Genomic DNA, 27,295 nt, shown 5'->3' with positions numbered 1-27,295 from the left:
AACACAAACAGTATATTGACACATAGTTTTTAGTACAGGGTCTCCCAAATATATATACATAAATTTCTCTTTGACTTGAATCCACAAATGCAAGTTACCTTAATATGAGGTGCCTTTTGCATCGCATTGTGTTGTCCTGAAGATGAAATTATTCGGCAATACTGTTCTTGTTTTTCTCTGTACACTTTGATGTTGATTGATTAATTGCTTTCAATTTGAGCTCTGTACGAGTCCATCAAAAAGAAACAAATTGGGGCCTTTTTTGTATTGGAATGTCCACGAGATTGGACTTCTACGTGCCAGAAACTGACAGAAACTTTGATTTAAGATTTTTCTTTCCTTAAATATGAGAGAAGTAATGACCGACAATGATTAACAACGACACCAGGTAATATCCCTCGACGGCATGGGATGTTTTTAACAGTGGAATGAACGTCCAAGAAGAGTTACGACAAAATCGGACGAAGAATTAATTGCACACTGCCTGATGTTTTACTGATATGCAACCGGAAAGTACAAATTCAGAGCTCTGACTTTTAAAATAAAGAAGGACATTTCTCCTCCTCCTCCTTAAAACTCTTCTTCTGCGACTGCTCCATTACCCCATTCACTCTGTCTGTTTTCAGCTTGATGGTTTTGTTTCCTATTGATTTTTGACATAATCTTCTTCTTATACCGCTTCTCGCACAAACGCACAGAAATACGTGCAGAAATGAATACCATTGTCATGTGTAACCATCCTTTTTGCTCTTTCTATAATGTACAAGTAAACAATTTATTGCTTAAACATAAAGTGAACAAAAGTTATAGGTTCGGTAATATTGTGAAATATAAAGCACAATCAAACGATGAGTATAGCTATACGCAGTACATTTTCCCTTCTCTTTCTGAGCGTAGCCTACGTGCACAGACATACACAAACATATGTTTTAATACAAACATCATCTGATTGTAGTCGGCAAAAGAATGCCACAAAAGATCCAGATCACGGTCGTGTCATGTAACGGTGAGCAATTATCACGTGAATTGCAGAGATTTGAAGAGTATGCTAAACCAGCTTACCGGTCAGGTTGATCCGCGTATACACTTGAGGCTGCCGGCTCGGTGAAATCCAATACGTAATACACCATGGCAGGGGAACAGACATGCTTTACCAGGCACCTAAAAGTAGGCTCAGCAAGACTCAATCGGGAAAAGCTAAATCAGGTCACGAGGTGTCGGCTAGTTTCATTACAATACACATCAGGGGTATGGATTAATATATTATACTAGTATTTGCCGTACGTCTCACACTGGATAAAACGCTTGACTCTGTAACTTATAATCGTGCCTCCTTCTTTTATGTATGTAATTCGTATCTTGCACAAGTTGCGCCTAGAGCATTTAATCATTAGATAGAATTGGCGCCTTATAAATCCCACATAGTATTATTACAACTATGAACTTAAATGTGAAAACATGAGTGCCTTGCAATTCTATCTCCAAGGCCCTTTAAGAGAACAGCGTTCGAATGAACGAAGAAGTGAGACAATTTTGCTCCTACTACTACTTCTATCATTATTGTTATTTCTAATATCAATATATTGATTATTTCATTGAAGTTTTGAATATTAGTTTATCTTCATCATTTTAATCACAGTTCTATCAACATACTCCCAGACTGTGGGCATAAAGGGAAGAAATCTCTCCGAGTCCTCCAAAACTCTACTAATGTTTACAGTCAAATAAATTCAGCTAATTCCATTTATGTTGTCTTTGCATTTATCCATATTACCCCGTAATCATTTATACCTGAGACATTCCTTAAAATACTGCACCATTATTATGAATGTATTTTCAAAAGCTAGAGAGCCACAAGGAATGTTCCTTCTGGTTTCGTATCAAACAAAAATCTAATGTAAATGGCTCCTCTATCTTTCAAATGCAACAATAGTGAAATACTGATATATTGACAAAAATTATCATTGAAAAATGCACGGGAAATGCCAGAATAAGCATTTCATACAATTCTGAAGAACAATTTTTGTGTTATGATAGTATGTAATACGAGGAGATAGATAGATAGATAGATAGATAGATAGATCGATAGATAGAGAGAGAAAGAGACTGTGTGTGTGTGTGTGTGTGTGTGTGTGTGTGTGTGTGTTTGCCCGCCTATATCGTATATTTGTATGAAAAGATTGAGGAATAGTGAGATTTTCCAGTATTATTAAAACAATTCTGAACTCTTCTGAATTCGGAACTCTTTGACGCCAGTTGAGCGGATTGATGATTAAGTCTCTCTAACAGAAACAACGTAGAAATGCGGCTCGTTTTCTTGGCCTTTGCTTCAACTTTATGTATTTTTACATGCAACTTGTATCTTTTGTGCCTCAAAGAAAGAATTGAATGAGGTTATATGCGCTGTAACTCAATGGACAGACGACAAGATGAAGAAAGGAGAGGAAGAAAGAGAAGAAGAAGAAGAAGAAGAAGCGAGAGAAAGAAAGTGAGACAGAGGGTGTGTGTGTGTGTGTGTGTGTGTGTGTGTGTGTGTGTGTGTGTGTGTGTGAGCGAATGTATTGGATAGGTTGTTGGATGATGAAGGAGAAAAAAAAGATATAAAGTGGCACGATTAAACGTTGCTTCATACAGCCGGAGAAAATAAAATGGTGAAAAACCCAAATTCAAGGGATCAGGGATAGGAATGTTTGTGTAGGTATGAGCAAATCGGAGAAAGTATATCAAGCTTTAAAAGAGAAAATAAGCTATTACGAAGTCGGTTGAGAGAGAGAGGCAGAAAGTGCGTGCAATTATGATTGTATCCATCATTGCTTACGAGCAGCCAGCCCTGATTGAGCAGGTTGGTTGGTCAACCGATCGACTGTTGGCATGGTACTATCGAACATTTCTCATTGAAATTCCGGGTTGATCGCCTCAGTAGGCTTCAAGAGTCGATAGAATTGCAGCATTCGCAATCAAGTGAAACTTTTTTTTTTTCAAATCTCCCTTTCTCCCCTCCCCCTTCTCTCTCGTTTGGAGGGTGAAATATTAACGCATTATGTTCAAAATCAGAGCTAGTTTGTTGATTGATATTTTTGAAGTTTACAAAGACTTTTCTCCTATTGTGTTCTTGCACGAATAGAGGAAGTGTTTCAGCACAATTTGATATCAGTAAAACATTCACTTCATAAGATGTTAATCTATCTCTTTACAGTCATTGATTTCATTGATTTGTGTGTTTTACTCCCCCTCCCCCCTCCACCCCACAGAAAGGAGGGGCAGCCGGAATTATCATGCTTAAACCTCACATGACAAATATGCGACTCTCCGTATTCCAACTTTGGCGATCTCTGAATAATATGGACTAAAAATGGAAATTAATTAACTCCAAAATTCATCAGCTAATGGTGACTGATGCTCAACCAACTGTAGCTAGATTCTAACAGGCAATACTTTTCCTCTGTTCCTACTTGGTTGGTTTTTTTTTCCAAGGACTTTACCTATAGATCAAAACTGACTAACCTCGTTTCCGGTGTTGTCGTTGACGTTATAAAATCGTAAAGTATTATAAAGCATAAAACCTAATTTATGTAAAAAATAAAAACCGGATGTTTACTCTCTTGCTCATCATGACTTGGGATTACTTGCAACCGATTCATGTCACATCAATGATTAGATTTTGTGTTGTACATCCAGACCGACCAGAATTCTCAGCAGTAGTCTTTGTTGTTGTTGTTGTTGTTGCTGCTGCTGCTGCTGCGTCTTTTATGAAAAGAAAGTGAGGAAAAAAACATCAACCGCGTAATTTAACTTCAGAACAGATTTCTTTTTTTCATTGCTATTATCCATAGCTCATTGTCATCCCGTAATAAGTAATTGTGTTCGTGAAACTGAAGACTTCAGAACGGATTTCAAAGGCTACGCCATCTATCTAAAATGAAATTAGCAATAACAATTGAACCCTTCATAATGGCCAGGACTAAAGTATTCATAAAACAACAGTTAGCATACTACTTGCCTAAATATGATGTTTTAAGAAACAGTTTGTCTTGTCAAGGCCGTATGTTGAATAACCTATCCAATCGAAAACTGACTGATTTCTATCCGAATTTAAAAGGGAAAAAAAACCCGGAGGATGTACTTTCACAATTATACTGTTTAATTTCACCGAATTATGATTTCTTTGTTGTTGTTGTTGTTGTTGTTGTTGTTGTTGTTGTTGTTGATTTGTTAATTTGGGATATACATACATACATACATATACATATACGCCATATATTGAAAGTTAAACATCGATAAATTGTTGTCCGTAGACCGGTTTCTTACATTTTTTATTCTTGCCATATCAACGCTTTCATGTTGTCATGATTTATTTTATTTTTTCTCCTTGTTCTGTATGTCAACAAGTCCATGCATTTTGTCATAAACCAAGTTACACAATTTTTATGATGTGAATTTGTAAGATGCAGGCCATAAGGGTTTGACCTCAGATAGGCCAAGGATTTTTGTCATTCTCTCAAATCCGCTGCATTTTTACTGTCTTTACTGTTTACCTATACAGTAACAGTCGTTGGTACTATTCGTGCTTCGTAATTGCTTGTATGTCCTTCCGTGTCTTGCTTTTAATGCATATATCTGTATGTAAATTTTTTAAAAAGATGTAAAATGAAATTGAATTGAATTAAATTGAATACATACGTACTGATGTATTCATGTGCGTTGACAGCTCGTATCTGAAAGAGATAGAGTTCTGTAAGAGATGAAAACAGAACCAGAACGGGGTGTGTGTTTTTATATATTTCTTTTTAATTTCTAACCAGAATGTGCTGCATGTAACGTGACATGATTTGATTGCTTGTGTACTGCTCTTCAAAATTCGATTTTTTTTTTCTAATTGCTGCTTACGAATTTGGAGATCGCCTGAAATTCACCTGCATGTAGGCCTACCTCCTCGACACATCCTACGAAACTGCCGACATTCTGTCCCAAAGCGTGCTAAAGCTGCTTGGTCATTTAGGTTATATATGGATTTAGCAATCTGATGCTCCTTTATAGTCCCACATCGGGACATACACAGAAAATGGAGAGAAAGACAGACAAAAAAATACATGGACAGATAGAGAAGAACTGGAAGAGAAGGAGAGACAGAGGAAATGGGGAGAAAATCGGTACCAAAAAATGATACGAATTCTTGTAATTTGATGGCCGACTTTCTGAAATGGCAATCAGAAGGATCATTGGTATTGACTGTTTGAAGGTGTCAAGGGAGTGAAGGCCATTATGATTGGTATCTTCATGCATTTTAAAGCATCATAAGATACCTTGTTTGGTATAGACGAGTTAAGTTTCCGAAACCGATTCTGCCGGCTGACAATAACGATAATATAGGCTCTTGTTTATATTTTCTTCCAATTTGTTACTTTTATGTTTTTGTTTAGAGGTAGCCAATAGAGAGATGCTATGGACAATAATAACTCGTGTCAAATCCTGCCCAATTTGTCTCGACTTGATTCATTTTGTGTTTATCCAGACAAAAGTGTAACGTCAACCCAAATCCAAATATAACTCCTCCACAAGAGTTTTGAGAGCATGTTGTACCAAAAGGAAGGAAACGGGAGAAAAAGATTTAGGAAAAGGGAACCTCGTCACATTTGCTTGTTGTTTAGGTTTCCTTGGACCCCAAAAGATGGATAAAGTAGATAATATATCTGAAGACGCTAAAAGCATCATCCCCAGCCCCTCTCTTTCTCTCTTACTTGGATGGATAACACGTCAAAGAAGCCTTAAGCCTCATCGACCCTTGTCATCCATCGCTATCTGCTATAAGAGCCTTATTTTGTCACTCCAGTGTGATGCTATCTACAGTTTCTACTCGCCAAAGCTTTAGATTGTAAGCCTATTGAGCAGTTATACGGATATGCTACAATAAATGTCCTATGAACATCCAAACAGGCCGTGGGGGTACAATGCTTGTTGCGATGGCACGGTATCATATTGATTAATCATTACGTTTTTTTGTTTGTTGATTAAAGTTACAAGTCGATGGGAATAATGTCGAGCAGGAAGAAATATCAATTCGATTCACCGAAAGCCATGCATGACGTTAATAATCATGTATTAAGCCTCACACATGGTTAGCTCAGCGAAAAGACGGCATAAGAATAACAGCGATATTTCTCAAACTCCATTTCAATCAATTCTTGTCTCCTTACCATGACCCGTTGCTAATGACGTCAAACATTTTCTCGAATGCGCCGCCACGTCAAATAGGGCGATTTCACATTGTGCAACCTTGCACTAATGAATTAAGACAGGCTGGCAGAAAGTAAGTAAGTGGACTGCGAAGTACGGCTTTGCATTAAATGTCGTTTTTCGTTCGAACACGAAACAATTTTAAATTAATAAATCACGAACGTCTTGTCATACCGTCGGGCTAGATAAATCTTACTACCATGTAGAAAGAAAATTGTAGTGGTTGATTTGTAACGTTTAATTTTCAATGCAAGCGATTGTGATAATTTCATTGTCTTGAAAAACTGTCCTCTTACAGAATCAAAATGGGTTAATCGATAGAACACCCTTCCTGTAATTGATTATGTGATAAAGCACACATGATATTAAATTCTCTTTAATCACACACACACACACACACACACACACACACACACACACACACACACACCAAAAAAAAAACCAAAAAAAAAAATAAAAACCCCAAATGATGTTCGACTAAGGATGTGGCATCACATTCTCGTGGAGTTCGTACTACACATTTTTGACCGTGTTGTGGTTATGTGAATTGGAAAGTCTGTCGTCATAATTTTGTTTCTTTGAAGCTCTTGAGAGGCGAGGGCAAACATTTATTTCAGCTTATCAAGTTGATGACATTTGGGCTTACATACATTAAAATGGTGCCCCCTGCATCATTACAAGAATGCACGTACAAAAACAAAAATACCCTAGGGTATAGATATTTTGTCATTATCGATAATTATTAAAATGAGAGTTACAGAACTAGAGAAGTCATCATGGCATATAATTCCTCTATCTTTTTTTCAGTGCAGTGACGTGATAATGTTGAAACAGATAAAAAAAGCTTCACCCTAATTATTGATGGCAGTGTTTGTAAGCAGTATTAAAGGCTGTTGGTAAGAGGCGTTCAATGATAACAGTGCCTTCACAATGTTCACTGACATGGAGACACATGATATGCATACGAGAAATAGACACACGCATGCTCAGGGAAAACTAATGGGCAAACTGAGCTCTTTTAGATTTAACAAATCGAGAGAAAGGAAAAGGGGGAAATCGGGAAAATGTATCTATATTTAATACTGGAAAATCATTTTGTCAATATTCAGCTGGCTTTGCGTAAAATAGTTGAAGTAATTGTGGAGCGAGAAGTAAACATGATGCAGTGCATTAAACAAGTCACCACACCGCACTACCTTCATCCTCTACTGCTGTCTTGGTTTTTGTTTGCTTCAGTGGCACCGCAGCCTCTGCTATCGTCACAACTACGCGAATAAGGCAGATAATAATAGTTAAGTACCAAATCAAACAGGAAGAAGGAGCTATTAGTGACCATTCCGAACTGCTGGACAAACATGACATTTTATTCTTTAAAGCTCATGTTGCCTTCCTTCTTACAGTCTTCACTTCCCGATGATTTATTTATCTAATCGTCTAGTCATCAATCAATCAGTCATTACTTATTTCAGTTTTATTGCACCAACCAGGGAAGTCTCTGCAAAATCTGCGTGCACAGGTCATGCTCTTCTAGAGAGCCCTGTTTACATAATAGAAATGCAAAAACTTACATCGTAGCTTAAAATGATTTCTTTTTTATATAATGCCACAGTCAAACATAAAGAATATTGACATTTGATGAAATTACCTTGTTAGAAAATCATAAAAAATATCAACTTAAATCATACAAACAGATATGACTTCACATATAAGACAGGAGTGATATGACGTTCTCATTACATTTTAAGATTGTAGCGAGTTCTATGGTGTTACATCAGAGAATTTTTTTTCAGGAAAGAAAGAGCCAGGGAGAATGAGATGATTGATTTTGGGTAATCCTCTGTAGCATAACAGCAAAAGCACGTGTTTCCGTAAACCTAAATTAGCTTATGGTCTTTTATTTTTAGCCTGTAAGCGGGTCGTGGTAGCGGTAGCGTCATATTGAATTTCAATTACGGGGCAGAGGTGTGAACGTTACCAGCAAAAATGGGAGATATGCGAACGGTGTAAAATAAACACCAGCTAATAACTTTTCCCACCGGTGTGCTCAGCTTTTCAAATCAGGCTAAATCGGCACACACATGCACACACGCAACCCACATGTAAAAGACGTTAGATTTTTAGAGGTTATCAGCCGAAAAAGCTAAGAAGAGAAGTTTTTTCTCCTCATGTTTTCATGGTCACCATTCAGTAAATATTCAATTCGAATTGTTTTAAATAAATAAATTTGTTTAAAAAAACATTAAAAACGAACATGAATCAACACGTTAGGCAGCTGTTAGGATACCTCCAAGTACAATTTCGCTTACTTTGCACTTGCACTTGACAGTACATGTAGGTTAACCAAGCAGAAAATGTATATTGTATCTTTGGAATTTAAGGATGTTTTTTCGAACACTGTCATCCCCCCGCCCCTAAGTATATGTGTGATGTTCTAGTGACATTGGTTCTTTATTACGAAGGTTCGTTAATCTGCAAAAGAAATAAGGTTCGTTAGTCCGAAGTTCGAAAGAGTGAAAATGAAATCAGGTTCGTTAATCCGAAAAAAGAAATGGTGCGTATTAGCGGGCCTTATTTCGTTTTTATATCAACGAAGCTTCGAAACAACAAGCCTTTTTTTTTTCTTTTTTAAATACCGACTTTGATAGAAATTTACCTCTACGTCAACAATCCTTTTATATGAAAGAAAGCACACTTCTTTTGTCCAATAACATAAATGATGATAATGAATAAATAGTATTTTTTTTATAGATAAGCCAGCAAATAGTTTAGGCAAAGCCTTTGTGTGTGATTTCCTATTAATGCAAACAGTGTACTACTGATTTTTACATTACGTTTGTATGTATATTTTCTTGATTGATGGATCGCTTAGACTTCTGAATCTAATTGCTTCTGAGGACAGATCGAAGCCTTATGAAGAAATGTAATGATTGCTATACAAAAGTACCGGTGCTCTGTTGAAAGGCGAGCGTGAATTCGGGAGAACAGCGCTTATTAAAGTTAATAACTTCATTTCTTTCTCTCTTTCTCTCTCTTTCAATAACTTTGAAGTTACTTTAAATTGTTTAAACATATTGTACGTCCCCATATTTGCCTTGACTAATACTTGTAAACAAGTATTTTCATAATAATAATAATAATAATAATAATTGTTTTGGATATAAACTCCAAATTTTATTGTCCGAGAATGGAAATTCTTTTTGCCCAATTGATCGTGGGCCCGGCAGCCACTGAGCAGCGCCAGATCGACGTTGCTCTAACCTTTTCAACTGTTGAACGGCAAACAAGGTAGCAGCAACTCCCATCTTTTAACGTCTTTTGGTATGACGCGGCCGGGGTTTGAACCCACGACCTTCCGATTGTGAGGGCAGCCGCTCTACTCACTGAGCCAACACATAAGAATCCGTTGAGTTGTTCACAGGATACAAACATGTTTTTTTTTCTCTAAACAGAACTTTGTATTTTGCCGGTATGCATGTATACCTTCATTTGTTAACTACTGTTTATCCTTTACACAGTTGAATGTATGCCTATGTTATAATTCCTGATTTATTCTGTATTATGTTTTGCTTGAAAAAAAATAATGAAAATAAATGAATTGAATTGAATTGAATTGGCAGTAGAAGAATGTCAGAATTAATATCGTTTGTCACGCTCAAGAAATGATATTATTCGAATTAATCATTTTAGTCTCAGTCAATTATGTCGTTACAATGAGATACCTTAAATAGCTTAACTTTCTGTACATCTATTTTCTCTGATGGGCCTACATGTATGTATGTATGTATGTTTGTTAGTATGAATGCATGTATGTACGTAAATATATATCTATTCATATGAAGGTATGGTAGAGAGTCAACATTAAGAAATTTGCGAAGGATCATAATTGCTTAGCAAGGTATTTTGATCTTCCCAATCTCGCTGGAAAGATAAATGTTTACTCAGTCTATTTTAAGCTCTATTCTTTCCGTGAGATACCTTACGAGTGCGGAAGAAACATCCGCTACGTCATACTACACGGTGGAGACGGTTGCTCTGCTATCTGTTCTCTTTGTGAATCAAACAAAGGGAATACTGATGTAATTACACACTGGGGCGCGGACGAATTCTAATATTTGACGGATTCCTTTCATTGACTGAGAAGAGCGAAGTGGTTGTTGACTCTCTTATTTCGTCCTGCGCTGACACCGAGACGAAATCGAATCGGTGTCAATAGCCGGACAAATTTAGAAACTATTGTCCCTGAATTGTCACACTACAGTATGCTACCAAGTGTAATGAAATGAAAAGTGATGTCGTCAATGAAACACATGGAAGAGAAAATTGAGAAAATAAAAGCACATGGTAGCTGCCAAGATTATTAATAGTAGTGACACAATCATTTGCTGCCTATGTAGAACATTGTGCATGTGCATGCATGTTTATTTTCCAATGTGCATCATCTGGAGCAAAATATTGTAAATGACATTACATAAATATTTATGTCATAGATTTTGTTTTGTTTTTTTCGTAAATTTCAGTTTCACCTTCGGGGACATTTGTCGTTGATTTCAATGACAATTCTTTACTGCTCACAACATTTGACAGTAAATTCGACAGATATCAAGAGGAAAACTTTCTTTCGTGAACCAAGTAGAGTATGGATAAGCAATGATAAACTTTTACATCTTCCCGATATTGTGCCGCCATGTTCAAAGTGTGCTACAACGAACTCATAACATTCAAGTAATGATGAACAATTAGTCTTCCTCTGTTTTATAAAGTTTGACCTTTGATGCCATTAAGGAATAAATTCAATATCAATTTCCTCGTCACCACAGGTTGTGGAGACTGTCGATTATGCAAGACATGGGTGCCTGCTTGTGAAGCGTGTTATTTTGGAATCGTAAGTACTTACAAACAGCCATCATTTATGTATGTATGTATGTATGTATGTATGTATGTATGTGTATGTGTATATGTGTGTGAATATGCACGTGTATTTATGTATGTATATGTATATGTATATGTATATGTATATGTATATGTATATGTATGTATATGTATGTATATGTATATGTATATGTATATGTATGTATGTATATGTATATGTATATGTATATGTACATGTATATGTATATGTATATGTGTGTGTGTGTGTTTGTGCACGTATCATGTGTTTCCATCATGATAGTACATTTCGTTTCCATAGGATTTCTTGAGTACATATTTCTGCTAGAGTTAAGCCTCTGATCTGACTTTCTGATCTTGTGGGAATACGGAAAACGAAATTTTCAGTGAATATGTAGCACCAGCTCGAAAATTGTATTGTAGGTTGTTTTTCAGTCCATCGTATTCTCAATTGCATGTTGTGGTTATGCCAATCTAGAATGATGTCACTCTTTTTAAATACATTATGTGTATTCATTCAGCTCACTTTCTGTTTTCTTCAGGCAACGCGGAAAAGAAGTAGCTTCTTTGAAGCACCCGATAGCGAAATAGACGACGAACCTGTGAGGGCGCCAGTTCATAATTCAGTATCCACAGTCAAGCGACCGACGTGTGTCCTTGATAGCCTCTTTGAACAGTTACCGCCCGATGTTCAACGCCAAATTGAAGAGGTATGTTCAAGTGGTCACATAATCGCAGAATAATGTGGAACTTTTTTTCCACTTCAATATCCGTATACATATTTGGCCTCCCCAGAACCTTGTGGAAATTTTCAAAAGGTTGGATAGCGTTTAACGAGAACATAATCTTATATTTGTTTAGGTTTATCTTTCTAATTGAATCAATTCATTAACCGATGGTTGATATATTTAGGCCTATATGCTTTCATCATTGTCAATATAACCGTTTCACTTGTTACTATTGATATCTATGTATGTTATTACTATTTTCCTTTCCGCAATCAAGACCATTATCGCGAGGACTTTTTTATCATGCAAAATTAACTTATTTATGAATACATTAGGACATGATGACATTTCGAACGCATCATGCTGTCAACATCTTATCAATAAAGGAAACTAGCTCAAGAGACACGAGATCAGCATGACGACTGAAAAGTGAGCAAAATAAAAAGTTTACGACACTGAGTTTGTGGAAGAAAGTTGAATAACATACGAAATGTACCTGGAAAAGAAAATCAGTGCAAACTTTGAAACGACATACAAGTTGGGTGTCCTCTTGATTTTACACCTTTTGCTTCAATTCATCATCACGTTAGAGGATCCGTCCTAAGTGCTGGAGAGGGGACACAAATTGATATAGCGGGTAACGTTGGTTCGGGCTTCCAAGATAGGCGTTTTCACAGAAAATGAAATGAAAACACGACTTTACACAGAGCAAGAAGGAAACATAAGTTAGAAACATTAGTCACTGTCTTGTCAAAACCTGGATGCGGTAGTGTCCGAAAACCCACATTCTATAAGAGGTAGCACGTTATTGTCAACACGTACGTGCTGCGTGATGTATTCATGAAACTTGGCAGATGTTTTGCTGAACACCACAAACGGACAAAGGTTATCGTGTATGATTTTGCTCATCTAAATCGTAGCTCTCTCTGTCTCTCTCATTCATGAAAAGGTTAACGTAAAAAATATCTTTGTCACTTTGCCGTGGTTCATAATAAAAGACCCGCCATGAATTTATATAACAGGACTGATTGTATGACTTCTTGCACAAGGCTTTGAACATCGCATCGTGGTCGAAAGGCATAAAATAGAATCCTATGTGATGATGTAATCCTACCAACGTAGGCAGCCTCTTCACTGCTGGGAGTCCTGTCAGACAGGGTTCTGTCAATATTGTTGCCCAAATATTGTCAGGAACCAAGTTTACAACAAGATGACGAAGGATATTGTATAGGGTAACATCTTCCAAATAGACAAAAGCATAAGGCAAGATTCCAAGTCGGGATCTCCCGTTCCGTCAGTCAAAAGCTTTATTCTCTATGCCACAATCATACTAGTCGAGTTTTATATCATCACATAACAATGTCCGTGAGTGTCAGCAAGAGAGTCCCAACCACACAACTCAACTGAATGTACCCTTTCATTTATCTTCCAGATCATACTGACGTCACTATGAGGGCAGCATCACATCAGCCATTTTCCAGCAACTGCTTCTGAAATAGGGGCGAAATTTCAAGCAATTCGAGACAACGACAACGCCTGAATAGGGCAAAATGTCTTTAATTTAACTTCTTCTTAACCTTTTTATTCTCTTCCGGTTCAGTAATGACTCGTGTTCGGCACACAAAGAAAGAAGAGTCTTTCAGATGCTAATCCATACAGAAACACATAAAATGTATTCCCGACCTTTATGCACGCCTGTGTACATTTTCAAGGACTACTTTTCCTGTATTTCGTGATCCTATAAGCTACAATGATTAACAGGGGAGGGGAAAGGGTTCTCGGTTCATCTACCAAAGTACATGTGGACGTACAATATTTGCCTCAAATAAGACATAATATTATTGTATAGAATAGTAATTATCATTGGAAATTTGTTGTCGCGTCGAAGATTTTTTCAGTGTATGATGCCAAAAACCAATGCTATTTAGTAGTAAAACCATTGGCCTTAAATATCGTTTTGTTTCTCCTTCTTTATTTCCAGCTCTCTCTCTCTCTCTCTCCCTCTCTTCTGTATCTGAAATGTAGCGTGCTGTCACAGAGCATAGGTAAACACGGTGCCAAGTATGACCGTGTTAAGAACATGTCGATTTTTTTTTATTTAATGTTAGAAAAAAAATCCGCATACTTTAATCCCGCCCTCTCACAAAAGATATATCATTGTATTCCTACACTGACTGTTGTGTTGCAAATAATTCAAAACTATGGAACAAATCACCTTAGACCTCACAGAGGGCTCAAGTTTATGGGCTGTACGTATTTAAGATGACGAAGTAGTATTTTTAAGAGCAATTAAAGGTATAGTATAAATTTGGTTGAGACCTGGCTTCAATCGGTTTCATACTTTTTTTGGTGAGATAATGAGAATCCGCTAATGAAATATATAAGAGTAAGTAATTCCAAAACAAATCAAACGTTTATTTTAATGAAAACTGGTTTTGAAATGGCTAAGATATCCAAAACAAAGTCATGCTAATAAAAGGTGGGACCGACCATTAATTAGGATCGCTTTGTTTTACTTTGTTTTTGAATATCAAGAATTGATTGGATTAATCGAATAAACTTCGAATGCCTCTTAGAATGGTATGCTCTGTAAGATTTCATAAGTTGTTTCTTAGAATCTCGCAAAAAGTGAAAACCTCAATCTTCATCTCCACCAATAGGCCTACTGATGTACCATCTCTTTAAGAATAATGTCAGTCCTCTGACATAATCTTCAACGCTAATTGAAAAGATATTAGTATCTGTCGATCTGTAAAGTCCCTTTTATTCAGAAGATGTAGAACATGATTGCCTGTCTGCCTTTAGGTCGATATGTATCCCGTTTAAGTTGTCATAGTTCTTTGATAATTAACAGCAAGGTATTTTTCTATGATACAAGTTTAAGAGTTTAGGACGTTTGATATCATGCGAGATTATATTCTTCATGTCAACAGCAGCCATATTAAGAACAAAATCTCGCCCGAAGAGCTGTTCCACACGAGCGGAGTTCGCTGTTGCAACAAAGTCTACCTCCCTTTTTCCTGTCGGTATAAGTTGCATATAATGACACAGAAAAAAAATCATTTTATGCCTCATCTCCTGATAAAAACACGATTTATGTCCTCTTTAGTAGTCCCAGGGCCCTCCTACCTGCTCATTCTAAAACCGTACAGCGTAAATTTGTATTGTCAAGGATTTGATGTTGGATGTACTAATGATAATATTCATCTACATAGAAAGTACAAGAGAAGGAAAGGCCTCACGTGGACAGGAACTGCTAAAGAGGAGTTACTGAAAATAAAATAGAGATGACTAGCTTAGAAAGTGAATCAATCACTGTCAGCGAATTTTCACAAAATTGGAAATAAGCAAGAAATTTTGCTTCATTATGCATTGTTTGCCCGGGCAATCAGATCCCCATCTCTGATTCTCATAGACGAAATTGTGTCACATCTGTGGTGACAAATAAACGGATGATTTGCGGGCGGCCATGGGTAATTAAGCCATCAATCATTGCAGGCGGAGCAACTGTTTGAACTTTGTCATCTTTTGGTCATCAATCATCATTCTGTACATAATAATCTCTACCCCTTCCCCCACGTGTACCCTATCTCTTCAGTGCTAATCATATTCATTTTGAGGGCGTTGTTACAATGTCCTCAGTGGTCCTAGTAGTGACTCTGTGAATGGAGCAAAAAGGCACAACAGCTAGCAACGTAAAGAAGAACACCGTTTTTTCGCCAAATCAGAGTAAAAATAGTTGGCAGGATGTCGCAAACGTTATCACCTTGAAACCTCTCTGGCCAAACGTTACGTAAGACATTGAAAGCGAATTGCCTAATTCATTGTTTAAAAAATTCTCATGTTCAAACTTCTCAACAACTTTTCATCATAAAGCTTAAGTGAATGTATCGAGAAGAGATATCGTAATTATGATTTCCGCAAGCATAATAACATGAGCTTACCTAGGATACGAACATTTTTTTTGAGATAACACTCTACATTTATCATCAAAATTACTCAATATAATTAATTGCCTACAGAAATAAGCTCCAAAACTTCAAATAGATCATTCTCAAACCCCATTTCTCACACCTTTCTTTTTAAATCCATTCAATCCTTATTTCGCCTTGACCGTAATTAGTCTCTCACTCGCCATGTTGTTGTTATTGTGGTTTCGTTTATATTGAGAATTTCAAATGATTTAAGTTTTATTCCCTTTCATTACATGATTTGTCTAATGATTTTGTATTATCTGTGCTACATGTATATGTTATCATTTCATAGCCTGCCTGAAAAAAAAAGCGGTAGCTGATTGTAGTTTTTATTTATTTATTTATTTATTTATTTATTATTATTTTACTTGGTTAAGCAATAAACATAACTCACATACACCTGAAGCTCTCTCCAACCAGTGAGGGGACGCATATGACGTCAGATGGCATCAGTAATAAATGTAGATTCAATTAGGTCTATACCTTGACGAAAGCCCTCACGAATATTTTCTATGACTGTATACCTTCCTATCCAGCGCCCTTAAAAAAATAATGATATCTTAATCACAATGAAAAGAGAAAATGATAAAGAATAAAGAAATACCCTTTGCTCGAAGTAAGAGATAACGATTCCCTGTTGTAGTTATCCTTCTTCAAAAACGCTTCCATGAGCCTGCTCTGCATGGTGTTTGGCAATTTCGCTGAAAAGCATGACAGAACGCAATAGGCAAACTCAACTTGAACGCACGTAACGCACGAGCTAAGTCAACGGGTTCCACATATGACGTTATCAGTCACTCGCCAAATTTCCATAGTAAGAGGATCCAGTTTCAGTCACGGGTACATCGTTCAAAGCGGCCCTGTTTGTGACGTAACGGCGAAGATATATTCCATACTCAGGAAGTTACTCTGAAGGTTCTCTTGATATTGGAAGAAATGATGTTTTCTTTATGTCACCATTCTGTTTGTCCATGTTCTGGGTCGTGTTTTCGCGCGAGCGCACGACCTAGTCTCGCTCCTATTTGCTCTTTGTAACGGTCTGATCTGTGTAAGCTGCCTGTGTGGTCGCATGTGATTGTACTAAAGTCAGACCTCGTATAAAAGAGATTTACGTATTTGTTACATCCTTCCATGTAAGGAGTAATCGATAATTATTGTTAATATAACCTTTCTGTCACATTTGGAATAGACTGCGGCATTTTCCGACCTTTGGATAGTTAGGCCTAAGTATGGTGTCTTGCTCTGGCTGTAGTTTTCTCTGTCAAAAATCTGACATAAACAGTCCCAAAATAAAACCAAAACAAGAAAAAAAAAAAGAAATCGTTCATTGTAGGATCTCGCAAGATGCTGCAATTGATTTAATATCTTATTTTGACTACTTAGCTCAAGACAATCAGATGAGTAAGTTTACTTACACCCTTGAAAAAAGAGGAAAGAAATTGGGAAGAGAAATTGAACAAGTAGTTATGACATTGTGTCCTAATTTATGTTTACTCTAGCAGCTTTTTCACCTCATTTTCTCCATGTTCACAGCAATTCGTTTAGCATATACTTTATCTTTTGCTGTAAATTACTTTGTTCCCCTAAATGTACGTCGTTTGATATCTATAGAGGTGTCTTGTAAAATAAATCGAGTGTTCTTTGCCATTCATTATGCGACGGTCTCATGTGGCTTTTTTCTTGCTGGTGAATAGTGATAGAACAAAAAGAGAACAAACGAACTCACACACAGTCAGACACACACTCAATGTGCATTAAACGCAATACAAGACATGGTAAAGAGTGAAAAATTAATGAAGAAAACTTCTGATGAACAGATAGGAGACAGTCGTGAATGGAGAGTCATTGTAAGTGTACATGTAGGAGGAAAATGAAGAATTTGATGGCGAAACGAGTTAACTTAATTCTTATCAATTTGCGATATTTGAAAGTTAAATTTGCTTTGCAAAATAATAATTGCAAATTATAACAAAATATGAAATATTTCTCATCATTACTTCGAGAATATTAATCTTTATTCTGTAACGAGTGAAAAAAAATGTCAGCTGAATGGTTTTATTTTGCTCTGTTTGATCAAGGACTTATTATAAATGTTTGAGAAAGGCGTTCGACCCGTTTTGCAATCGAATCCTTCAAAATCAATCCTACAATATGGAGAAAGAGAAAATGAAGGAGGGATAGGAGAGGGACAGATGAGGCAGAGGGAAAAGAGAGAGAGTGGGAAGCAAAATAATTTATAGTTTACTGAAAAAAAAATCCGAAGAGTAAAGAGCTCGAATCTTAATACACGCCCCCCCCCCCCACCACACACACACAGTCAAATGACGAAAACAATCTCTAATGAAAGCATTAATACGCTCCTCTTTCCATACTTCCTCATCTCTATAAATGTATTCTTCATTCCCCTTCTTCTCCATCTTTCTTTCTGTATCCTTATCTAATGCACTTGCGCTCTGTTCACTCATGGAAACCTATTTCTTTGATATATTCCACTTTCTTACAAATACTTATTCCCTTCACTATTCGAAAGAATGAAGTAGAAGCTGAACCCCGTAAACTCGTGGTGTGGCATGCAGCCTAAACCATTTTATGATCAATGACTTGATCTCGGTTGCGGGGGCTGAAATTCACACTCCTGACGTGGCACGGCTTTTCTATGCCGTGAAAAATGGATGAGAATCACGGTGTTTGGTTTGGCTACCCATCGGACAAGGGTCCAGCTTGCCAAGGATCTTTCATTGGAACTTGGATTCACTGAAAAAATCCGAAAAGTGATAAGCTCGAATCTTTCTTGGATCTTTCACTTCTATTTCCCCTATTTTCTCCGCTGTCTTCATTGTCCATTTCTTTTCCTTTGGCTAACTTAGATTTGTCGGTCTATTTTATGATCTTCAAGCAGACACTACCACAAAGACCCCCTGTTGTCCTCGATTGATGTCTATAATGGTTGTCGCTCTTGTTAGGATACTCCGATCCGCAAAAATTACCATCTAATTATCTTGCTTACGTACTTACTGCTTATTACACTTCCTGGTATGTAGGATAGCAGCGAATTTCCTGTATTCTTGTCCATTTTTTGCATTTTTTTTTTCGGGGGGGGGGGGAGGGTACTTTTCAAGTGATGTTCACGGATTTCATTTCCTCCTCAACATTTTCGGAGCCAGAACTGGTGGTTTTTTGTCGTCCGCGCTATCTGATCTTTCAGAGATGCAGTTCAGGGCTACTCTTAAAACCTTACAATCGCGGCGAGTGGTTTGTGCGGCACGTAGACGATCGCAACATGCTGCCTCCCCCATTCAGTATCAAATGTAGTGACACCATATGAGACTAGCGCTGGCTCATTGGGTCAGCGAACAACACTTAAGACTAGAAATCTTCTGACCCAAAATGGCTGACCGAGCCACGAGAGCTTCCGAATGGACGCACACTCTCAGTGCGCATGCGCATGAAAAGAGGCCAAAAGAGCCACGCGTCTTCTGGGCTCTCTCCTCCAATCACCGCAGCTCGCGGTCACAATGTTTGTGTATGATGCGTACACACACACACACACACACACACGTGTCTCAGTGGCAGCATTGTCCCACACGTTTATGGCTATAGCACCGAGTCTGGCATTGCGCAATTACATGCACAAACTTCGGTCGTTCGGGAGTTTACGAAATAACGTACCATTAGGGGTGACGATCGTCCGACTTTAAGATGCTGGTTGTGTCTTCTTCTTTGACACTACTTGATCTAACTATACGTATGACAATCTACATATAAGGGAACATATTATCGACACATAATGTTCGAAAACACATTTGCAAACCACGAGCAATGATTTTCTGCATTCAATAACAGAATTTTAAGCGCAATGATACGGAAATCATAATTATAACAAAAGCTGACGATCGTAAACTCTTAAAGACATAACATGCATAAAAAATTATTATGATTTCTTGTTATCGTGTGCGTATTCGTTTCACGTTGAATAACTGAAAATAATGTGAGTGTGCACATAAATACTGGATTAGATTGCAATGATCAAAGGTCTTAAAGTAAACAAACAGCAATCAACGATTTTAAAAAATGAGAAATGGACATATCAAAAGGGAAAATTTGGGGAAGTTTAACATTTTTGTGAAATTGTGATGATGGCCATGCATACACCGCATGGACAAGGCGAAAGAGACAAAAGATAACACATTATATTATGTGTATAAAAGTATAAAAATTTCGTGGCCACTTACTGCAATGTCCTCTTACAGAGCCTTTTTTTTAATTTGCTTGTCAGTTAAAAAAGCTGGAATGGGCACCACAAATACATTTTTTTGCCCCCCCCCCCCCCTGTTTACGGAAGTCCTGGATTTGCCACTGCAACATATATTTGCATCATACCTCACAGTTTTCTTTTCATTTTCTTTTCTTTTTTTTTTGCTGTTTTATTACGTCGTTGTACCGGTTTAGCTTCATTATGTGTATACAAAAGTATCATAGTATTATTATTTATTGGAGATGAAATAAACAACTTGAACTTGAACTCGAAGACTAATCACAGATTTATACGCCAAAGGGAATGTTGAGATGCTTTTCTTACTTGCCATTACAACCTCCTTTGTGCTTTTAATTTGATTTCATTTCCATCATCGTGAATAAAAAAAAGTTCAGTTCAGTTCAGTTCAGTTCAGTTCAGTTTTATTCACCATCAATTTAGGAGTATACAATAAAAAACATACACAAAGATACATAACTATATACAAAGCAAACAAAAACAAAGCAGAAAACAATTAAACTTGATGGTGGGAACCCCAAGAGAAGCAGTGCTTATAAATAGGGGCCCCAGTAATGCTTAAATATTAATATACATGTAAAACAAACAAGCAAAAGAATAAATATACATTTCAAGGTTGTACATTTGGTTTGGTGGGAATGGGAAAGGGAAAAAACAGCATGCATATATAAATACATATATATGCACAGATACCATGGAAAACAACAGCGAAAATCCAGGAGAGATGAAAGAAGAGTAGAAAACAAGGTGAGTATGATTGGAAAGGTGGGAGTATATAAGCGATAGATGGACTATAGACAATAGACGTAGTGCTCGCAAGCAATGATTTTCATTCATGTGAGTATAAGTGTGACTAGGATGACAATAGATTTTTTTTCTTTCAATTTTCCCTCGGAAGGAGCAAATTAAAGGACAATCTCTTAAATCGTGATAAAGTAGAACTATGCTTTATATCTTCTGGAAGAGCATTCCATAATTTTGGGAATTTTACTTGGAATGAGTTCAGGGCTAATGTTGTGCGTACCTTTGGATGTCGCAGTGAGTTTCTCTGACGGGTATCATACAAATGAACAGAACTATTTAATACAAATAAATCATTAAATACATTTGGTAATAAACCAGCATGAAGTTTATACATAAAGACTAAAGAATTAAATGATATCGAATCAGTAATAGGTAATACACGAAGTTGAGAAAACAGGTTGCTCGTGTGGGCATAAATACAAGAATTAGTTATAACTCTGACTGTCTTTTTTTGGAGTATTTCTATTTTTCGAAGTTGACTTTTGTATGTATGACCCCAGATAATATTACAATAATTCAAATGTGGCATTATGATATTATTATACAATATTTTTAATACAGTTTGGGGTAAAGTGTGCTTCAATCTTCTAAGAACACCAAGGCTTTTTGCTATCTTGAGTGAAATGGCACTGATGTGAGGCCTCCAGGAAAGATATTCGTTTAATACAACACCAAGAAATCTTATATTATCCACCATTGACACAGCGTGACCTCCTATACATACATTTGGGTGGTTACATGATATTTTTCTGTTTCTTGTTCTAAACAAAACATATTTGGTCTTATCAAGATTCAAAAATAATTTGTTACAATTAAACCACTCATATAAATTAACCAGTTCTGCGTTAAGTATTGTTATCAGATCATTCAGATTTTTGTGGGATACGAGAATTGTTGTGTCATCGGCAAATAATAAAAACTTGACTATATTAGAAGAAGATACAATGTCATTAATATAAACAAGAAACAAAAGGGGTCCCAGAACTGATCCCTGTGGGACACCACAACAAAGATTACCAAAACTGGATTTAACACCGTCCACCGCAACGTACTGTTTTCTATTCGTCAAGTAATTGGTGAACCAATCAAGAGCAATACCACGTACACCATAACATTCAAGTTTACGTAACAGTATGTGGTGGTCGAGGGTGTCGAACGCTTTTGAAAGATCCATAAAGACCCCAACACAATAGTTACCAGCATCTATTTCGCGAGATATTGAGTTCACCAAGTTCAGTACACCGAGTTCGGTTGAGTAGTTTTTCCTAAAGCCGAATTGTTGTGGTATCAACACGTCATTGCGAACAAGGTGACCGTGTAGTCTGGCGTGGAGTACTTTTTCAAGGAGCTTGGAAAAAATGGGTAAAATGGCAATAGGTCTGTAGTTTTCTATACTGTTTTTGTCTCCTTTCTTGAAAATGGGAACTACTTTGGCTGTTTTCAAACTATCTGGGATCGTACCTTGAGTCATGGATTGATTAAAAATAAAACAAAGAGGATCAGCAATATAATGGATACACTTCTTAATAACTTGACTGCTGATTTCGTCAGGTCCAGACGATGCTGATGATTTCATACAGCGAGCAATATCTATTATTTCGGAGACTGTTGTGGGTTTCAAAAAAAGAGAAGAGAAGGATTGTTTTGGAAGAAATTTATCAAAATTCTTACTTGTCATTGGGATATGCTGACGGACATAGGCGTAGCCAGGATTTTTTAGAGGGGGGTGTTTAAGATTAGATCTATTCTTTATTTTAACTGAAAAAAATTGATTGACAGGAGAAGCGGGAACGCTTTGGAAGTATGGTGGAGAGAGGGGGTGGAAAGCGTGAAGAAGCTCAAAGGAGTTTTGTTGATAAACCTGAAAAATGGTAATAATAACGATAATAATAATGACAATAACAATTATGATAATAATGTGAATTCAATCAATTCATCGTTTATTGTCTATATGGGAATTTGTTCTCTATACATGTAACTCAATGGAAATTACATATTCAGAAGATACAGAGACATGTAGACATAAAAATAAAACATGCAAATATATGAAAGTGACATTAACAGGAAACAAGGAAAAGGAAATGTCAGATTTAATTATTTCATATCAATCTTAACTATTTCTGTCATTCTGTTTAATATTATTATTATCATCATAATCATTTTTATTATAATCATTATTATCAATCATTATCGTTATTATTATTGTATTGTATTGTGTTCGTAGTGATCTCATCTGAAATTTCATTAACTTTACTTCTCTTTTTTCACGGTACAGAAGTGTGATTTCGTCACCAAAATTCACTATAAGCCTGTAAGATAATTCCATCACCTAAGCTATCAGCCGAATATGACTCTGTCACTTCGCTTGCCGTCCGTAACCATTCTGCGAGCGAGCGACCAACAAGAAACTTTATTTTCTTTAAAACGTAGATTCGTCATCAAAATACAATAATTGATTTTTATTAAGTACATCTTCATGCCGCATCCGAGGATAGTTATCCAAATATTATGATATTAAGGCATCACGCTACTGGAAACCATCTTGTTCCTAGATTTTACGAGCATTAAAATTGGAATTTTGTATACTGAGAACAGGGGGGCATTTCATGAAGGAACTTGTCTTATAAAATATCTGACAAGTCAATTATATCCGACAAGTTTTGACAAATTCTTAAGTCTGATTGGCTGATTTCTCTGAACTTGTCGGATATAATTGACTTGTCGGACATTTTATCCGACAAGTTCCTTCATGAAACGCCCCTCCCCCCAAGGTTCTAGTGTATTGTTTCTCCATTCTCATGATGGTGTATATTTTATCGGCATCTTCCGTTCTCATAGTGGGTATGATAGGAATAGGCTATTGGTCACAGGCCATTATCCACTGACATTCATCTATTTTAGGTCAACCTCCGCCCGATTCCTTGCAGTTATATTATATACTAAAATTCTTTATAAGTAAAAGAATAATATGACATTAGATAGAGACACAAGATACAAACCAATTCCCTTTTATAAGAATAGTAATTATTAATACAACCTGCATTGCTTAAGATACTTAAAATGCGAGTGAGCGAAGGGAGCGAACGCTTCCGGGTATTTCTCTTCCACTTTCTTTTTGTTTGCTCTTCTTTCCTTTCTCTTTCCTTTTCTTTTCCTTTCTTTTCCTTTCCTACTTTCGTAAATGTTTTGTTGGGTTTTTTGACCAGCCAATTTGAGGGGACATGTGCCCCCATGCCCCTTCCTGTAGTTATGCCAATGCGACTCATGGGCAATATGAACTAGAAGAGCCATCGAAGGCGGCAAACCCACGTCTCTACAGTGCCAGAGCCCTGTTGTTATGAAGGAAATTTATCTTGATTCTTTTTCTTACGAGTTACATTGAATTTTGCTTTAACTTATAGATGTAATGTAGTATCCAAGAAAGTCACTGGGTTAAACATGCAGAGGCGTCACCAGCTTTTTTTCAAGGGGGGTGCGTTTGGACAGTAAATATAAACTGTGAGATTTTTTTTTCTTAATTTGGTTTATTGGCTCCAGTGTCATCATGAACATTTACACATGCTCTATAGTATGTACATGCATACTATTGTTTACGTATACACGAATCTTTCGCTATCAAGGGCGTACCGAGGGGGGTGTTTTGGGTGTTCAAACACCCCCCTTTGCCAAAAGGGGGGTGTTTAAGGTGTTCAATCACCCCCCTTGGGCAAAAGGGAGGCGTTTGAGCTATTCAACACCCCTCTTCAGCAATGCTTAGATGTTGACAAATGAAACAAAAGCTGTCTTTACCGCTTTTATTTCCGTTTTGAATTCCGCCTTTCCTTTCTTTTGCGTTCATTTTCTCTCTCTCTCTCTCTCTCTCTTCCTTGTTTTAATGTTTGTGTGGATGATGAGACATTATGGAGTTACATAATATCATACGCACTAAAGAACTCGTGTACAGTACGTGTTAATACTACGTTACTGCACCGCGCGCGAAGCTGACGCGCAAACAGAAAACCAAATCAAACAAGATAAAAACAAAACATGAATTCCATGAATTCCATGTTTTGTAACGCTGAAATATAAAAATTTTCGTCTCGCTCGCTGCGCCCGCTCGCCAAAATTTATCCAAAAAAAAGAAAAAAAGAAGAACAAAACGTAATGATGACGTGGAAACATAAAAATTTCGGCTCACTCACTCGTAGTAATTCAGAGTATTTTTCCAAGTCCTTAGTTTGATGGCATAAATCGTTATCTATGAAGCCGTCACTATATCTTGAGTAGAATTGTAAGATTTAATAACCAAAAATTGACAAGAATTCCATGTTTTGTAAGGTGAAATACAAAAATTGTCGGCTCGCTCGCTGCGCTCGCTCGCCAAAATTTATCAAAATTTATCAGATTTTATATCACCCTCAAAAAAACCTTTTAAGTGCTCGAAAAAGCATATCAAGTGGACTTTTTTTTTAAGTCCCTACCGGGATGGGATTGGGGTTGAACACTGTTGTTATAAATCGTTATCTATAAGACCGTCACTATATCTTGATTAGAATTGTCATTCGAAGATTTAGTAACCAAAAATGACAAGAATTCCATGTTTTGTAAGCTGAAATACAAAATTTTTCGGCTCGCTCGCTGCACTCGCTCGCCAAAATTCTTCAATATCTATTACATTTAAAACATCCTCAAAAGACCCCTTCTATAAGTGCTTGAAAAAGCACATCATGTGGACTTTTTTAAAGTCCCTACCGGGATGGGGTTGGACACTGTTGGTACAAATCGTTATCTATAAGGCCGTCACTATATGATTAGAATTGTAATTCGAAGATTTAATAACCAAAAATGACAAGAATTCCATGTTATGTATAAAGCTGAAATATAAAGATTTTCGGCTCGCTTGCTGCGTTCGCTCGCCAAAATATATCAAAATTTAGGGTTGCCTATTTATACATTTAAATCACCCTCAAAAGACCCCTCTTAAGTGCTTCAAAAAACATATCATGAGGACTTTTTTTAAGTCCTTACCGGGATTGGGTTGAGGTTGAACACTTTTTCAGAAATTAGAGGCGCAATTTTCGCGCTTGCCACGGGCGCCGTTTTCCCTAATACGCCACTGACTATCAAGTACAGTCAGTATAGTAGCCTACTGGAAGCAGCAAGCTCTGGAATCTCTGGGAGTAGCAAGTTACTTGCTACTCAATGTAATTAGTAATAGCACATGGACTTGGTAATCTTTAGTAATAGTAGATATGAATTTTTTCAATGACTGAAAGTTAAAACTGAAAGATAACTGAGTGTGAGTCTACAAATTGTGGTTGGATGACTTTATTGCGCCTAAAATTCATTAGATATCTAGGTCTAGGAACAGTGGCGTAACTACGGGGGCATGGGGGGGGGGGGGGGCACGTGCCCCCCCCCCCCCCCATCCGCTGATTAAAAAAAAAGGAAAAAAAGAAAAAAACCTACGAATATGGTAATTCAAGGGTTAGTAAACTGCTTTTGAAATCGACATGAAACGATGATCAAGAAAAAAAGATATTTTTCTAAGATTTCTTTTAACCATATAATTAAAGAGGTATAACATTGTTCAAAAAGCCCGGAGACGACAAAAAATTGTGATTCAGCGTGATTCCTGGTTGGCATTTTGAATACAAGCAGGATGTGCGCAATGTACTCAGAATATCGGAATGGCAAAAAGAGTCGCTGCAATGTTGCGCAATGTTTGATAGGTTGTACACATTTGCTATCAAAGCTTGATCATTGATTTTGCAGTGTTGCTTTACATACTAGTCTATATCAAAATGCCTTGCATTGCCAATAATAAGACTTGACCTTGGCTATTTCCTAACTTTTCCATCTATATGAAACACACACACTCACGCTTGGTCACTTCGACGCCCCCTCGCTGGTCATACCTCCCCCAATCATGAACATAAACCGACACCCTTGACTACCAGTGGCGGATCCAGGGGGCGCACCGGGCGCCCCCTCCCTCCAATGCGAAAAAAATATACATGTAGCTACAAACGGCAGTTTTTGGACGGTAAAATGTCACAATTTTCAAGCTCGCTCGCTTCGCTCGCTCGCATTTAATTGTTATATGCCATTCTCCTGATGTTACTGCCAGTAATTGCCAGCAGTTGCGCGCTCGGTGCGCCCCCCCCCCCCCCCTTTATTTCCAGAGCGAAAAAATATAGCTACAAATGGCAGTTTTTTACTGTAAAATGTCAAAAATTTCAAGCTCGCTCGCTTCGCTCGCTCGCATTTAATCGTTATGCAATTCACCTGATGTTGCTGTCAGTAATTGCCAGCTGTTGCGCCCGGTGCGCCCCCTCCCCTTAATTTCCAAAGCGAAAAAATATAGCTACAAACGGCAGTTTTGGGACTGTAAAATGTCAAAATTTTCAAGCTCG

The 27,295-nt window shown here is 37.1% G+C and overlaps 1 long non-coding RNA gene across 1 annotated transcript; it reads left to right on the top strand.

Annotated features, from left to right (window-relative positions):
- The first annotated feature begins 11,046 nt into the window (after positions 1-11,046).
- On the top strand, positions 11,047-13,351 carry LOC139740633 (uncharacterized). Its single transcript, XR_011711571.1, has 3 exons — positions 11,047-11,116; positions 11,664-11,831; positions 13,282-13,351. It is a non-coding gene; the product is annotated as an uncharacterized lncRNA (long non-coding RNA).
- The last annotated feature ends 13,944 nt before the right edge of the window (positions 13,352-27,295 follow it).

Source organism: Diadema antillarum, unplaced genomic scaffold, assembly GCF_040938485.1.
Source record: "Diadema antillarum isolate AM-2024a unplaced genomic scaffold, OU_Dant_1.0 seq00000870_RagTag, whole genome shotgun sequence".
NCBI classification, from domain to species: Eukaryota; Metazoa; Echinodermata; class Echinoidea; order Diadematoida; family Diadematidae; genus Diadema; species Diadema antillarum.
Note: the sequence above shows the minus strand (reverse complement) of the source record. Positions and strands in the feature narration are given on the sequence as shown.